Genomic DNA, 15,209 nt, shown 5'->3' with positions numbered 1-15,209 from the left:
AGTGTTGGGACTAACGCGTTATTAAGTAACGCTTTACAGTAACTACGTTATTATTGTGGTAACGAGCATGGTAACTAGTTATTATGCCAAAATCAGGAACGCGTTAATCGTTACTGGGATTTAGATAGGGTCGTTATTCGTTACTTCGTGTGGTGGCTATCGCGGAGCTTCCACAGATTCAGCAACATTAGCAAGTGGTGGAGGCCAGCAGGTGGATGGGGGAAAGGGGACACAGGAGCAGGAGAGACCTGAGGCTGTTAGGATGCCTGGGTCGTTGTCCCAGGGTTTTTGAGTTTATTATATTATTTATTATTTCTAGTCTTTGCTTTCTTTGAGTTCTGTCTTATGGTTTATGTCTCTGTCTTCTCTAGTTGCTCTGTCTCCCCTGTCAGCTGTATACCCTTGTCTAGTTCGCGTCTCTGTGTATCCTTAGTTGCTATATCCCCGTGTCCAGTCAGTGTCTGTCTCTGCCCTGGTCCCACATCTCTGTTCCCTCTGTTGCAGTGCGTGCGAGTCTGTGTCTTTAGTTCAGTCTGTGTTCCTGTTTTATTTTGGAAGGTCCTTGTCTGAGGTTAATGCATCTGGTTTTGCTTCCCCTTGTCTCGTTAAGCCTGATTTGCCCCAGCTGTGTTTCCCTCCTGTTACTCATTCCCTGATTGCTCCCTCTGTTTATTTAAGCCCTGTGTTTCTCTGTGTCCGTGTCACAATCTACCGTTTATTTTGCTGTGTGTTTTGTCAGTCTGCCGGTGTTAGTTTATTTTGATTTTTTCCAGTTATGTTTGAGTTCAACATTAAAGCTGTTTCGGTTTAAGTTTGTCTCTGGAGTCTGCAACTTGGGTCCTATTCCTGTCTGCACACAGCCGTCACTTAACAGAGGCGGCCTCCGGTCCGAGTGTCAGGTGAACTGAACTTCAGGTAAGAAGTTATGACCTGCAGTCTATCTGGGTCAGATGTAAACCAAGTTTAGGTGGAGTTTATTTTCATTATGCTGACTTTTTCTTACTGCGTACTAGCTAGCATGATGGAGTGTCTATACAGCTGGGTGGGTGCTATGATATTACTGATGTTGAACTTTATTCATAAGGTTAGTTATTAGAGTTGCTAAACGTCCCCTAAAAAACGGAATCGTCTCGCATTCAGAGAAAATATTACGCGTTTCATATTGAGGTGAAAAGGAGCACAGTTTGTCCCGGACTTCAGCTACAATGAAAAAGACACAAAGCTGGATTTATTCTGTGTCTTTGCTGCACAGGTGCCTCTTCTCTCATTCTCTCCCCTCCCTCTCCTGTTTCTACTTCAATCATGAAAAAGATCAATGATCAGCTGATCGGCTTTTCTCTCTTGTTTGTTTATCGCCCACTTTGCGCCAGAAAGAAGAAACCACCGGATGTCAGTTAAACAACAGCAGCACGTTTAAGCTTGATCAGCTGTTGTTAGAATTTATTTAATACTAATTTCTAGTATCAGCTGATGTTTGCTGGAGCCACAGCTGTAAAAGCTGCTGGTCATGATACGGTTTGGTTATCTGGTGAGAGGGAAACATGGAGATGAAACCAGGAGATGTCCTTACTCAATCATCAGAGCTGAAGAGGTGATGGAGAAACAGGTTTACCTTTTAGGTGACATGAATGAGTTGAAGGGAAGTTATGAACTGTTTCTGAGAGACAAATAACAGCACGATCGTTTTTTTCTTTACGTAGCTGACAGCTGGTAACTGTGAAGGGGCGGGTCTAGCAAAGTGTTGTCAGGGGGGCCATGTAGGGCATTAACAGGGAGAGGGGGGCGCAAAGAAATACTTTTCTTTCTTATTCTCATTTAAAATATCAAGCTTTTAAAAAATAAATAGCTGAATCTTACAATAAACGATTGATTGATTGATACATATATACCATCAAAACAGTGTACATCACTGTCACAACAGCGTTTGTTTGCATTCAAAGGCTTAATGATTTTTCCTATAATGGTGGGCCAGTCTCTAGTCAAAATGACCGGGCGGATTTTTTTGTCCCAGTCCAGCCCTGTATGCTGCTCATCTGCAGTCTGGTGTTACCTACATCTTCCTATTCAGAAGGCAGAATTTCTCAGTTCTGAGTACAATCGAAAGCACCACGTCTGCAGTTTTTGTGTTGGATGTAAAAAGCGCACATGGCACTGTGACATGGCGGCGGTCAACGACGGTCCAGGCGTGGGATTTCTCTCGTGGAAATATGCAGATTATTTTTTCCTTCCCATTGGTAGGTGGCACAGTGCACTTGTGGCAAGTAAGCAAGCTAGAAGACTGGCACTCTTGCTGGGTATCCAGCTACAGAAGCAACACATTAACAAGAGAATTCTGAGTAAAACCAAAGTTACTTTCCCTAGTAACTAGTTACTTTGAAAGTAACGAGTAACTTGAGGTAAGTGAGTTACTTTTAAAGTAACTAGTAATGTAACTAAGTTACTAATTTAAAGTAACTTACCCGACACTGGTTATAGTTAACCCTTTAAAGCCGGTCGGAGCGGGCACGCTCCTTTTTGTGTACCTATTTTTAAATCCCGGTAGCTCTGCAACCACGTGAGCTAGAACAATATTTTTTTTTGCATATGAAACCGGAAGAGTTGTACTTACATCTTATGCCATCAGCTTTGCAAAAACTGCATAAAAAGCACTTGCAGCAACAAAAACATAATATTCCAGTAACACGCTTTGCCGATCCGATCAGCTGTTCATAACACTTCCTACATCCATCAGCGCGAACTATCGCATATCCGCCATGACCTGCCCGAAACCAGAAGTGACGCTATTTTGCGGAAATGTAGTTTTTTTACCATCAGGGCCTTATGAGCCTATACTGGTGTTTTTAAAAGTTATGTTTGACTTTATGACTTTCAGTGTCGTTTCTGGGATGCTTAGGACTCATATTGCACTGCTGGAAATAGTTTATTTTGATGCATATGCTGTTTTTTTTTTTTGCAAATTTGCATTATTATATTTATTTTTGTTTTTCCAGCAGTATATAAAAATTGGTGTATTTCAAAAATAAAACTATGAAGACACTTAAAATGGGCGATCGTGGCTCAAGAGTTGGCAGTTCGACTTGAAATCGGAAGGCTGCTGGTTCGAGCCCTGACAGTCTCGGTCGTTGTATCCTTGGGCAAGAGACTTCACCCGTTGCCTACTGATGGTGGTCAGAGGGCCCGGTGGCGCCAGTGTCCGGCAGCCTCGCCTCTGTCAGTGCGCCTCAGGGCAGCTGTGGCTACAATGTAGCACCAGTGTGTGAATGGGTGGATGACTGAACGTGTAAAGCGCTTTGGGGTCCTTAGGGACTAGTAAGGGGTTTTACAAATACAGGCCATTTTACCATTTTTTTACCATTTAAAATAAATTTCCTTTGGTGGGAAACTAGTTTGTGAAACTTTTTTGTATTTACAGTTTTGAGGGATAAGCTGCTTAAATTTCTCTAACTAGAAATATATGTTAAAAAATACAAAAATGATTTTCAATTTTTTTGTAGTTTATTGCATTTTTTGTAGTTACTATGCACTTAATGCATACATATTATTAAAATTTGGGCTATAATGGTTGTATTGATGTATAGCAACTTGAAATGCTCCCAAAAATGGCACTACAACATGTAAAAATATAATATAAGCTCTGGTGGACTTGGTTCTATGGTAGGTCTTAAAGGGTTAAGTGGTGTTCTGGCCGACACACCAGTTTGAATCAGTGCCAACCGTGTCTATTCCTGATATCCCCACTATACTAGGGATAGGGAGAGATTGAGGAAGCTGACCTGCTATGATGATCCTCAAAAAATGAGTAGCTCAAAGATCAAGGAGATTAACAGAGTTAATGTGTTTTTACAAAACCAGGGAACACTACTGATGATAATATATTGCACCCTTGAATCAATAAATTGAATAAATAAACTGTTCTATTTTGTCAAGTGGCTCTCTCAGTTTAGAAAGTCTGTGAAAGAAAACTGTGTGTACGTTTAAAAAAAATACTTTGTCTGCACTTTTTCCATTGCATACATGCTTTTTGCTTTGTACATACATGATTGCGGTTTGCATGGTTTTACTTCCTCTGAATGTTGCACACACTGCTGCAAAACCTCAAGCTAACCCAGCTGTCTTCCTTTGTAGCCGTCATCTCCCTACTGTGCTGCACAACAAAGCAAGGTCAGTAACCTTCTTCTGTCACACTCTAAAGTTTTCATTTTCATAATTCTTTATTTTATACAGGGCCTTGGTCCATTCTCTAAATTCATCCTCTGTTCTAAACTAGTTGTTTTTTAGCTCCTCCCCTTTAAACCAACTCACTTTAAAATAAGCTGTCCTTATCAAACACAAGCTTGAAAGACAGGCAGGCGCTGCTTCTGTGCCTTACCTAACAAATGTGTGGGGGCAATGTGGGCAGACCCACAGAGCCCCAGTGGGTCCACACACGCTACACTCCTCTTCTATTCACAAGCCACACTCCTTCTGGCACTCATGCTCCTTCTCACTTCACGCCACTTAGGTAAACTCAGGAATCCAGAAAAGATAACAGGGAGGGTCCAGGGAATCTATGTATAGAGAATATCAGTTAGAAAAAACGCTAGAGAATTCACAGGAGAGTAAGACGAGGAATTTGCTGGGGTTACACAAACTCAATTTGCATAACAATTGACTCTCTGTACACACAATGCTGTTGAAAAAGAGCAGAGAGAATTATCAGGGACTCACACCATCCAGTTCACCCTCTGCTCATACACAAAAACTGTACATACAATCTGACACACATCAGAGCAGACACCATCATCAAACAGAACAAGGTTTTTCAACAGCTTCTTCCCCTTCACTGTCAGACTCATGGCAAAACAAAAAATATTGAACACCGAATGCATAATGGGATAAAATCCCTGACTAATGTGCAATATATTCACTGAAACAAATTTGTAAAAATGGGAAATGTTATGCATGCAATACTAGGAAGTGGCGGGAGCCCAATAATGAGCTCAGCCCAAGCAGTCAGGAGACAGTGGAGAGAAAGCGAGAGAGAGGAAACAACAAACATGTGGCCAAGAGTGAGCCAGCCAGAGCGACACAGAGACCATGACAGAAATTAATCACTCGGGGGTCCGCTAGGGGGCGCGTTATGGAGTAGACGCGCAAACCACGAGTTCCCATTTATCTGTTAAATTACTTTATGGTTCACCTATTGTGGCCCAATTCAGAGATTTCTTAAGCTCTATTAAGAAAGTCAGCATTGTTTTAGCTGTTGTTCTTTCCGTCTTTTTGCCTTATCTCGAAGTGAAATGCCTCCTAAGCAGTCTGCTAAAGGAGTGCAGGCTAGCTGCTCAGGGACCGCTAGCAAAACTACCGTTGACCCAGCGACACTGCTAGCTTTCCGCGACATTGTCAAAGAAGTGATTCAAGAGGAAAATGACAACCTACGGGACGAAATTAAACGAGCCATTTCGCCCATCCAAACCACTCTTGACGAATGTACTGAGAAGTTGGGCGAACACGAAGAAGGCTTGAATAATCTGGACAAGGGGCTAGAAGTTATGGAGACATGTTTCGCAGATCTGAGTAACCAATACAAGAAGTTGCTGCTGAAAACTGACGACTTGGAGAATCGGGGAAGACGATGCAACTTGCGTATATTAGGAGTGCCAGAGGGAGCCGAACAAGGGAATCCCACTAAATTTGTTGCTGATCTGTTGCACGTTGTACTGGGTGGTCCCGGCGGTTTGGAGCAGGCTCCGATCCTGGACAGAGCGCGGCGGTTGCGCTGCCCACGGAGGGAGGGCGACCGCGGCCGTTCATTGTTCGCATTCATTACTACCAGGAGAAGGAGTGGATACAGCGCTTAGCCAGACAGAAAGGCCGGCTGGAGTTTCAAGGGAAGCAGATCTTCATCTTTCCTGACTACAGCGCCGACCTGGCCAGACGCCGGGCTGCTTTCAGCGAGGTGAAGGGACTACTACGGAAAAAAGACGGAGTTCGCTACGGTCTTCTTTATCCTGCCCGGCTTCGGATCTCGTTTAATGGAGAAACACAGGTATTCGACTCTCCTAAAGCAGTGAAAGATTTCATTGACTCCAAGTTTGAGTCATCTCCCAAATGACATTTCATAAGAACCACCGGGGACTTTCATACCATCGTGACTATATTTTTGTCAATCAATAAACGGACGATCTTTGGTTTAGCTTAGTTTCATGTTCAATGTTCATTTAGAAATCTCAGATGTTGGTGAGTTTGCCCTTGTTTCCTGGGAGGTTAACTATATTCCAGTACTTGTCACTTAAAAGGGACTCCGGGGTCAGCTTTGATGAGAAGTGAAACAGGTCCGTTTTTCAGTTACGGGTAAATGCGACGTGGGAGTTTTTCTCTTTCCTTCTCTTAATTAATTTACTCTATTGTGTTGGACTTTGTGACTTTCTAATTTGAATATGTTTTGGACTACATGTGTGATTCATAGTTCAGATGCTTCTGCTCATGTGGGGCTGTGGTTATGAATAAGGTGATTGGGACTCTTAATAGAAGCAGGGGAGCTTTGGGAAATTGGTGTGTGTCGTTTGGGGACAACACTGAACACGGGGTGGTGGGTGGGAGGGACTTATCTACTTTTTCTTTTCTTTTTTTTTTTTTCTTCTTTTTTTTTTCTTTTTTGTTGTATATTATTTGCTCAGATTATTGTTAACAACAACATTTCAGTGTGCACCCATGATAGGATTATATGGTGATGACTTCTGTTGATGATAGTTCAACTGCTGTGAGTAATGGCTGCCATGTTAACTTTATTAGTTGGAATGTGAAGGGATTGAACCACCCAGTGAAACGAAATAAGGTACTCTCTCATCTTCTTTATCTTAAAGTACATGTAGCGTTTCTTCAAGAAACACACCTTAAGCATACAGATCATGCCAGATTAAGATGAAATTGGGTTGGACAAATTTTTCATTCCAAATTCAATGGTAAAGCCAGAGGTGCAGCAATTTTGATTAATAAGAATACTCCGTTTATAGTCTCTCACACAATAGCTGACCCAAATGGTCGCTATGTAGTTGTGACAGGGTCCCTGTTTAATACTTCACTTATTTTAGCAAATGTCTATGCTCCGAATTGGAATGACTCAACTTTTTTCAATGACTTTCTTAATTCCCTTCCACAGATCAATACACACCAATTGATCCTTGGAGGTGACATGAATACTGTTATGGATCCAGTACTAGATCGCTCCTCAGATAAAAGACTTCCACTCCCTAAATCCTCATTAGTGTTACAGTCTTATTTACAAACCTATGGGGCTGTTGATGCGTGGCGATTTCTCTACCCCTCCACTAAACAATATTCCTTTTTTTCTGCAGTGCATCAAACGTATTCTCGTATAGACTACTTTTTTGTTGACAAAAAATTGCTTCCCAATATCAAGACTTGTAAATACAATAGCATAGTAATATCTGATCACAGTCCACTTGTTTTGGAACTCAGCTTCCCGGATGAACCCTTTGTGTACTCCTGGAGACTCAATCCTCTTTCTTTGTCGGATAAGGAGTTTGTGGAATATCTTTCCAAACAAATTGATATCTTTATAAGAACAAACATTACGCCTGGCATGGCCTATAGTACGGTTTGGGAAAGCTTAAAAGCATTCTTACGGGGCCATATTATATCATACTGTTCATATACTAGAAAAGAGAAACAGAAACGTCTTTCTGAATTGATACACCTTATTTCGCAATTGGATGAGCAACACTCTACAACCCCCTCTCCAGATTTGTATAAACAAAGACTAACGTTACAGACTGAATTAAATTTAATCTCAACCCAGCAGTCAGAGTCTATGATTCTTAAATCTAGAGGAAGATGGTATGAGCACGGAGAAAAAACATCTAAAATTTTAGCACATCAGCTTCGTAAATCAGAAGCAACTCGTATAATCCCTGAAATTAGGACTGAATCTGGACATGTCACCACTACACCACAAAAAATAAATGAGAGTTTCAAAATATTCTATTCCAGTCTCTATGATTCTGAATCTTTAAACACGCCTGGACTGTTTGAGGCTTTTTTTGATGGAATGACAGTTCCGACTTTAACCTCGGCATTCAGAGACCAATTGGAGGAGCAAATTACAGTGGAAGAAATTAAATTGGCGATTAGCTCAATGCAGAATGGCAAATCCCCGGGTCCGGATGGGTATCCGGTTGAATTTTACAAGACCTTTAAAGACAGTTTATCACCTTTATTACGAGACATGTTCATTGAGTCATTGGTTTCAAAATGTCTTCCCCTAACGCTTCGACAAGCGACCATCTGACTCCTATTGAAGCCAAATAAGGATCCATTAGTGTTCATCATATCGTCCTGTATCACTCTTAAATGTAGATTTAAAAATACTGTCAAAAACACTTGCTCTCAGGCTAGAGCAATATCTACCATTGTTAATTTCTCCAGATCAGACAGGTTTCGTGAAGGGTAGGCATGGTTTTTTCAACCTGCGCAGGTTTTTAAACATATTACACACCAAGTCAACTACAACCCCTGAAATTGCCTTATTACTCGATGCTGAGAAGGCATTTGACCGGGTGGAGTGGGATTATCTGTTTTATACTCTGCATAAATTTGGATTTGGCCCTAATTTCATTTCATGGATTCAGTTACTTTACTCCTCACCTATGGCACGTGTTAGAACAAATTCGTTATTCTCTTCTTATTTCCCACTTCTCCGTGGTACGAGACAAGGTTGTCCCTTATCCCCTCTTCTTTTTGCATTATCAATTGAACCACTGGCGATTAAACTGCGAGCTGACAGTTGCATTAAGGGCATCTTCAGAGGTGACCAGGAGCACAAAATATCCTTATATGCTGACGACCTCCTGCTGTATATGTCAGAGCCTTTATGCTCTCTTCCCCGTGCTCTTGCCATTTTTGAATGTTTTGGTAATATTTCAGGTTACAAGTTAAATCTGCATAAAAGTGAACTTCTCTGTGTCAACTCTATAGCCAGAAAGATTTCATTTTCAGGTTTTCAATTTAGCGTTAAATCAGGGTATGTGACCTATCTGGGGGTTAAGGTTACCCACTCATACAAAGATCTTTATGAAAGAAACTTTGTCCCGCTGCTTAAAAATACTGAGACAGATCTTCAGAGGTGGAACAATTTACCACTGTCATTAATTGGCCGCATCAATTCTATCAAAATGAACATACTTCCCAAGTTCCTTTACTTATTTCAATGTATCCCATGCTACTTACCCAATAAGTATTTTATAACACTGAATAAGCATATCTCTGCATTTATTTGGAATGGCAAAAGTCCACGAATTCGTAAAGATTTCATGCAGAGGACTAGGCCAATGGGTGGATTAGCCTTGCCAAACTTTCAGTCTTATTATTGGGCAGCAAATATTCGTAATATGCTGTACTGGATGAGTAATGTTACTACAGAGACTCCAGCTTGGCTCCAAATTGAGTCATCCAATTGTGGCAAAATTTGCCTATCAGCTTTGTTGAGTTCAGCTCTCCCATTAGAACTATACACCTATAAACGTAACCCTTTGTTGTATGACTCGCTTAGAATCTGGGTGCAATGTAGGAAAAGGTTGGGGTTACACTTAATGTCAATTAAAGCACCTATCTGCTCAAACCATATGTTCCCACCCTCCATGATGGACTCTGCCTTTAAAATATGGGAAAGTAATGGCCTTAGAAATATCAAAGACCTTTTTGTAGATGGGATTTTTGCCTCATTCACGCAGCTCCTGAAGCAGTTTAATGTTCCTTAGCAACATTTTTTCCACTATTTACAAATTCATCACTTTGTAAAGAGTCGATTTCCTTCATTTCCGGAACTACCTGAGGAAACTTCTTTGGATAAAATTATTAATATAAACGTTCATAAGAGAGGGGCGATTAAAGAAATCTATGCTATACTATTAGATCTTCAATCTCCTTCTCTCTTCATCCTTAAAGCACAGTGGGAGAAAGACCTTGGGATGACTATAACAGATGAGCTCTGGCAATCTTTTCTCCAGAGGGTACACTCTTCTTCGATATGTGCCAGGCATGGGCTCCTTCAATTTAAGGTCCTACACCGATTACATATCTCCAAGGAAAAGTTAGCCAAGTTCTATCCAGGAGCGGACCCTCTGTGTAACAGATGTAAAGCAGAAACAGGTTCGCTCCTTCATACCTTTTGGACATGCCCCAATCTTCATACCTATTGGGTGTCTATATTTAACACTCTGTCAGAGATGTATAACGTTAAATATGATCCTTCTGCTCTAACGGCTATCTTTGGGGTGATACCTCAAGACATCACTTTGCCAAAATGCTATTCGAATTCTATTGCCTTTGCTTCACTTATCGCAAGGCGCCTTATACTTTTAAGATGGAAGCAGGAAGCTCCTCCCACACATGAACAGTGGCTTGCGGAGCTCATGAGGTTTTTACATTTAGAAAAGATGAGATATACACTGGCAGGTTCAACCACCAAATTTCTTAGGGCATGGCAGCCATTCTTGATGTACATGGAAACATTTAAAATGACCACCTTATCATGACCAGATACCATATCTCTATATCGCTATCATAGCTAACTGTACGCTGAATGTCCCTTATACATTTTATTTTTCTATTTGTTTGTTGTTTTTTGTTGTTTTGTAGGGGTTTCTTTGGTTTGTTTGTTTTTTCCTTCTCTATTTCTGTTATCTTTTGGGGTATTGTAAATACTGAACAGCAAACTACTGTATGTTCAATGTTTTGTTGTTAACATGCTGCTGTGACTGAAAATAAAATTTATAAAAAAAAAAAAAAAAGAAATGAATCACTCACTCTTTCATCAGTCATCTTTGCCAATCGGCATATCCCTGAACTGCTCAAGTTTAATAATACTGAGCACACCTTGGATGATCTCTCCCTCTGTGTGGTTCACATGAAGCCACTCATCAATTTGGTTGCGTACAGTAGTACGGTAACTTATGTCATTTTTAATGTTCTCAAACTGACCCCCATGTAAAAATGCCTCTTAGGGAAACTGTATGATCAGGATTACAGTGTCCCATGTCTGCTGTAAAGTCGCTAACTGGTTTCACTCCCAGCTCTAGGCTAAGGTGTCTGTGTAGTTGCAAGGGTAGTCCTCCATAGTTAGTTGTCTGCTGCTCCAACATACCTGTACGGTGATGTCTGCCTCAGGTTTGTTAAATGAAGGATCAGGATCAGCTGCCTGTGCAGCTTGCTGATCTCCAAAACGATGTTACAGGCCTTTAGCTGTGTTATACAGGAAAAGTAGGTACAGGAGACATGAGGGGTATTCCTTTTACAGGCTCTTCCTTAGCTGTTCATTAAGCAGAATTTTAGACCAATCTTTTGTTCATTTACATGTTCCTCCATCTTTTCTCCATATGTTCTCTTGTAACACAAACCATGACATTAAATCAAGTTTACATTTTTGAGGTATAAATATACAAAATAATAAATACCCTTTATCTGTATTTTAATGCACTATAACTAAATTCTGCTGTCCAATTTCATAGCATTAACACTGTGATTAATCTACTTATTGTTATCTTAGTAAACTCTCTTTATATCTTAACATGTGCAAAAACACTTCACAACAGAAAACCATAAACAAGTCTTATTCTCCCATCTCCCCAAATCAGTATTTACTATACAGTCCATAAACAATATGAGTGAGAAATGGACCAGGGTGAAGTTATGTTATCAATCATAGAACCTTGTCCAGAAGCTACATTTTTGAATAAATAACACATATACAGTGTGGCCCATCATTTTGTTAGATAATAGCAACTCTCATTTCAACCAGCAGAGAATCTGTGAAAATATACTTCTTTCAAAATTCAACTTTCATTGAACTAACATGAACAAGGTTTTATGCCTTTAAATATGCAATTTGACAACTCAGAGTACCAACAGAAAAAGTAGAGACAGGAGACATTTGTTGCCTTTAGTCTAGAGTAACTTCCTCATCAAACAGATGGGGGCCTTGGAGCAAGCTACTGCATTCAGTTGCGTCCCTTTTGTGGCAAAGCCATACAATTACATCTGTATAACTCTAACTAAGAATCAGTGCAATAATTCTGTAAATAAGTCATTTTATAACAATAAATTCTCAAAAGAAATTACAATTGTGACCATACATTTGTAGGTGTCACACTGTGAGGCGCTCATTTAGTGCAATTAGCTTCTTTAGCCAGTAGGCATTAGTCAAGTCAGACGCTTGGGGCTGTCCAGCCTTCATGCTTTAGACTCTTTCTTCAATGTCTGCCACTGTGATGGATACTGGACCCTGTTCGGAGAGGTTACTGTGGTCTTCTCTGAGCCAACCCTTTCTTTATCACAGCTTTCTGTAGTTCTGATAGTTGGCTAACTTCCCTCCATGCTGCCTTGACCTTAGGCTGTGGTCTCAATCTCTATGGAGGGTACAGCTCCTTGTGGCTGTTGTTAATAAAATTAAAGTACAGATAAGTGGCAGACTTAGGTTGTAAGTGTGCATACAGAGCAGGATACTGAAAGATGTTTAAATAGTTAAGAATATTTAGAATAATTAGAAAAGTGCAGATTGTGTATTGTACCTGTGCATTAAAAAGGGGACATGTAACTTCCATTAAGTTAGTGTATATATAAACTGTGAAAAGTAATTTGCAAGTTATAACAGTAGAAGTTGTTACAGCACTGATGTAAACATCTATGTTTGTTGGGAGCAGTTTTGATTGTACAGTCTGACAGCTGCAGGGAGGAAGGACCTGCGGAAATGCAGCAGTCTGTCACTGAAGGAGCTCTGCGGTTCAGCAACATTTATATGCATGGGGTGGGAGACTCTGTCCATCAGAGATGTTATTTTGGCCAGAGTCTTTCTGTCTCCCACCACCTGCACTGGATCCAGGGTGCATCCCAGAACAGAGCTGGCCATCATGAGTTTATCCAACCTCTTCCTCTCAGCTGTCGATAAACCGCTGCTCCAACATACAACACTGTAAAAAAATGACAGATGCCACCACAGAGTCATAGAAGGTCTTTAAAAGCGCTCCCTGGATTCCAAATGACCTCAGCTGCTTCAGCAGGTAGAGTCTGCTCTGACCCTTCCTGTAAAGAGCATCAGTGTTGTGGCTACAGTCCAGTTTATTACTCAGGTGAACACCCAGGTACACATAAGAGTCCACTGTCTCAATCTCTACTCCTTGGATGTTCACCGGTGTCAGTGTGGTGGGTCTGCATCTCCGGAAGTCCATCACCGACTCCTTGGTTTTCCTGGTGTTGATCAGCAGGTGGTTCTGCTGACACCAGTCCACAAAATCCAGAGTCCACTGTCTGTACTCTGGCACATCCTCACCTGTGATGAGGCCGACTATGGCAGAGTTGTCAGAGAACTTCTGTAGGTGGTAGCGTGGGGAGTTGATGAAGAAGTCTACAGTGTAGAGGGTGAAGAGGAACGGTGCCAGCACAGTTCCCTGTGGAGCCCCCGTACTGCAGACCAGATGATGAACAGTGGTTCTGAAGGTAAGGTGTGCTAGGATTTTCTGAGGTAGAGGTAATAGGTTAGTGATTTAAAAGCACTTAAATGTGAGTTTATTTTGAAGTAGTATATAGGAAGGGGGCTACCCAGTTGATTAGCTTTGCTCCTTTTGAGGAAGAAGACAAGGCAGTCTTCGGAGACTGGGTGGAAGTCACTTGAGCAGGGGACAACGTCCGGATGAAATTTCGTTGATGAGGACGTAAATTCTGAACAGCGTAACAACCTGAAGAATGCGAGCAGGAATATTGCTTCGAGCGTGCGTTCCAGAAAGTAGTCATTGTACTTTAGCCGGAGTGTAGAGATGAAACAATGTAGAAGATCCGAAGTTAGGGGGAAACGTCGTGGGGCTGCAGAGAGAGCCTTATATGAGTAATGATATCTCAGACAACATAGTGGTCGAGCAAGGTGAACCAGTGAGGTACGTCTTTATTGTGGGAATTTTTAATGCCCAATAATCGGAAAGCAAAAGATCCGATACTAGAATTGGTTCCCATGTGGAATGAGGGGAAAGGAAGATTGAAGTGACTATTGAACAAACAGAACATGTTCCAAGAGGTCCAATATGTGGACAAGGCATGTGCAGCAAGACTGTTTATTAGCGCTCCTCGGAAGAGTCTGATAAGCTCTGTGATGCTGGAGTTTAGATCTCAAATGTCATGGCTGAAAATGGAGGAACTGCAGAGCTGCCACTACATGAGAGGCCAAGGCCCTGAATGTCTGGAGGGAGAGACAAGACAGGGAGTCAGTGCGTGTTTTGTCAGCAATTGGGTTCTCTAGTAACTACTTCACACAGCCTGCTTTTGCCAGACTGTGACAGTAAAAAGCTGACTGAACAGGTATACTTATCTGTAAAATTTAAGATTAACAACACACAAAACTAAAGAGAAATAAAGGGCTTAGAGCATATTAAATTAAAACTCTTAAGTAATGAAAATAATGGGTTGATTCATTTTTGAACTACTTTCAGAGACTCACTAAACGTTTTATTTGACTCTGCCTATAGTTCAAATCAAGCTTGGCTTTAAAAAATTGTTGGTTCTAAAGTCAGACCCCACTGATCCTAGAACTTATTCCCGTGAAAGAAAAACAAGGCAACAGCGATCGATCGTTTCACTTGCAAGGGAGGCCTTGTCGGTATCTCAGCTCATCACAAATGACCTCGACGACGGCCCCCTCTTGCTCCCTTTTATTGACAACGTTCACACAATAAACAATAGTTTACAACGCATACCTTCCCCACGTAACCCCCCTTGGTTACAAAGACAAGGCACTGGGTGTGTGTGTGTGTGTGTGTGTGTGTGTGTGTGTGTGTGTGTGTGTGTGTGTGTGTGTGTGTGTGTGTGTGTGTGTGTGTGTGTGTGTGTTCCTGTTGATCAAAGGGTCATATAGTGAGGCAAAAAAGTATTTAGTCAGCCACCGATTGTGCAAGTTCCCCGACTTAAAATGATGACAGAGGTCAGTAATTTGCACCAGAGGTACACTTCAACTGTGAGAGACAGAATGTGAAAAAAAATCCATGAATTCACATGGTAGGATTTGTAAAGAATTTATTCGTAAATCAGGGTGGAAAATAAGTATTTGGTCAATAACAAAAATACAACTCAATACTTTGTAACATAACCTTTGTTGGCAATAACAGAGCTCAAACGTTTACTATAGGTCTTTACCAGGTTTGCACACACAGTAGCTGGTATTTTGGCCC

General features: G+C 41.2%; 2 protein-coding genes across 2 annotated transcripts in view; both read left to right on the top strand.

The window, feature by feature from the left end:
- The first annotated feature begins 907 nt into the window (after positions 1-907).
- LOC309693812 (piggyBac transposable element-derived protein 4-like) overlaps positions 908-15,209 on the top strand; it is a 39,990-nt gene continuing 25,688 nt past the window's right edge. The window contains exon 1 of the mRNA XM_082513375.1: positions 908-915. The gene's annotated coding sequence lies outside the window, so the exon portion shown is untranslated. The remainder of the gene's footprint in view (positions 916-15,209) is intronic.
- LOC309695479 (low affinity immunoglobulin gamma Fc region receptor III-like) overlaps positions 4,137-15,209 on the top strand; it is a 92,343-nt gene continuing 81,270 nt past the window's right edge. Inside the window, exon 1 of the mRNA XM_082516169.1 lies at positions 4,137-4,161. The gene's annotated coding sequence lies outside the window, so the exon portion shown is untranslated. The remainder of the gene's footprint in view (positions 4,162-15,209) is intronic.

Source organism: Aulonocara stuartgranti, assembly GCF_965226115.1.
Source record: "Aulonocara stuartgranti genome assembly, chromosome: 3".
NCBI classification, from domain to species: Eukaryota; Metazoa; Chordata; class Actinopteri; order Cichliformes; family Cichlidae; genus Aulonocara; species Aulonocara stuartgranti.
Note: the sequence above shows the minus strand (reverse complement) of the source record. Positions and strands in the feature narration are given on the sequence as shown.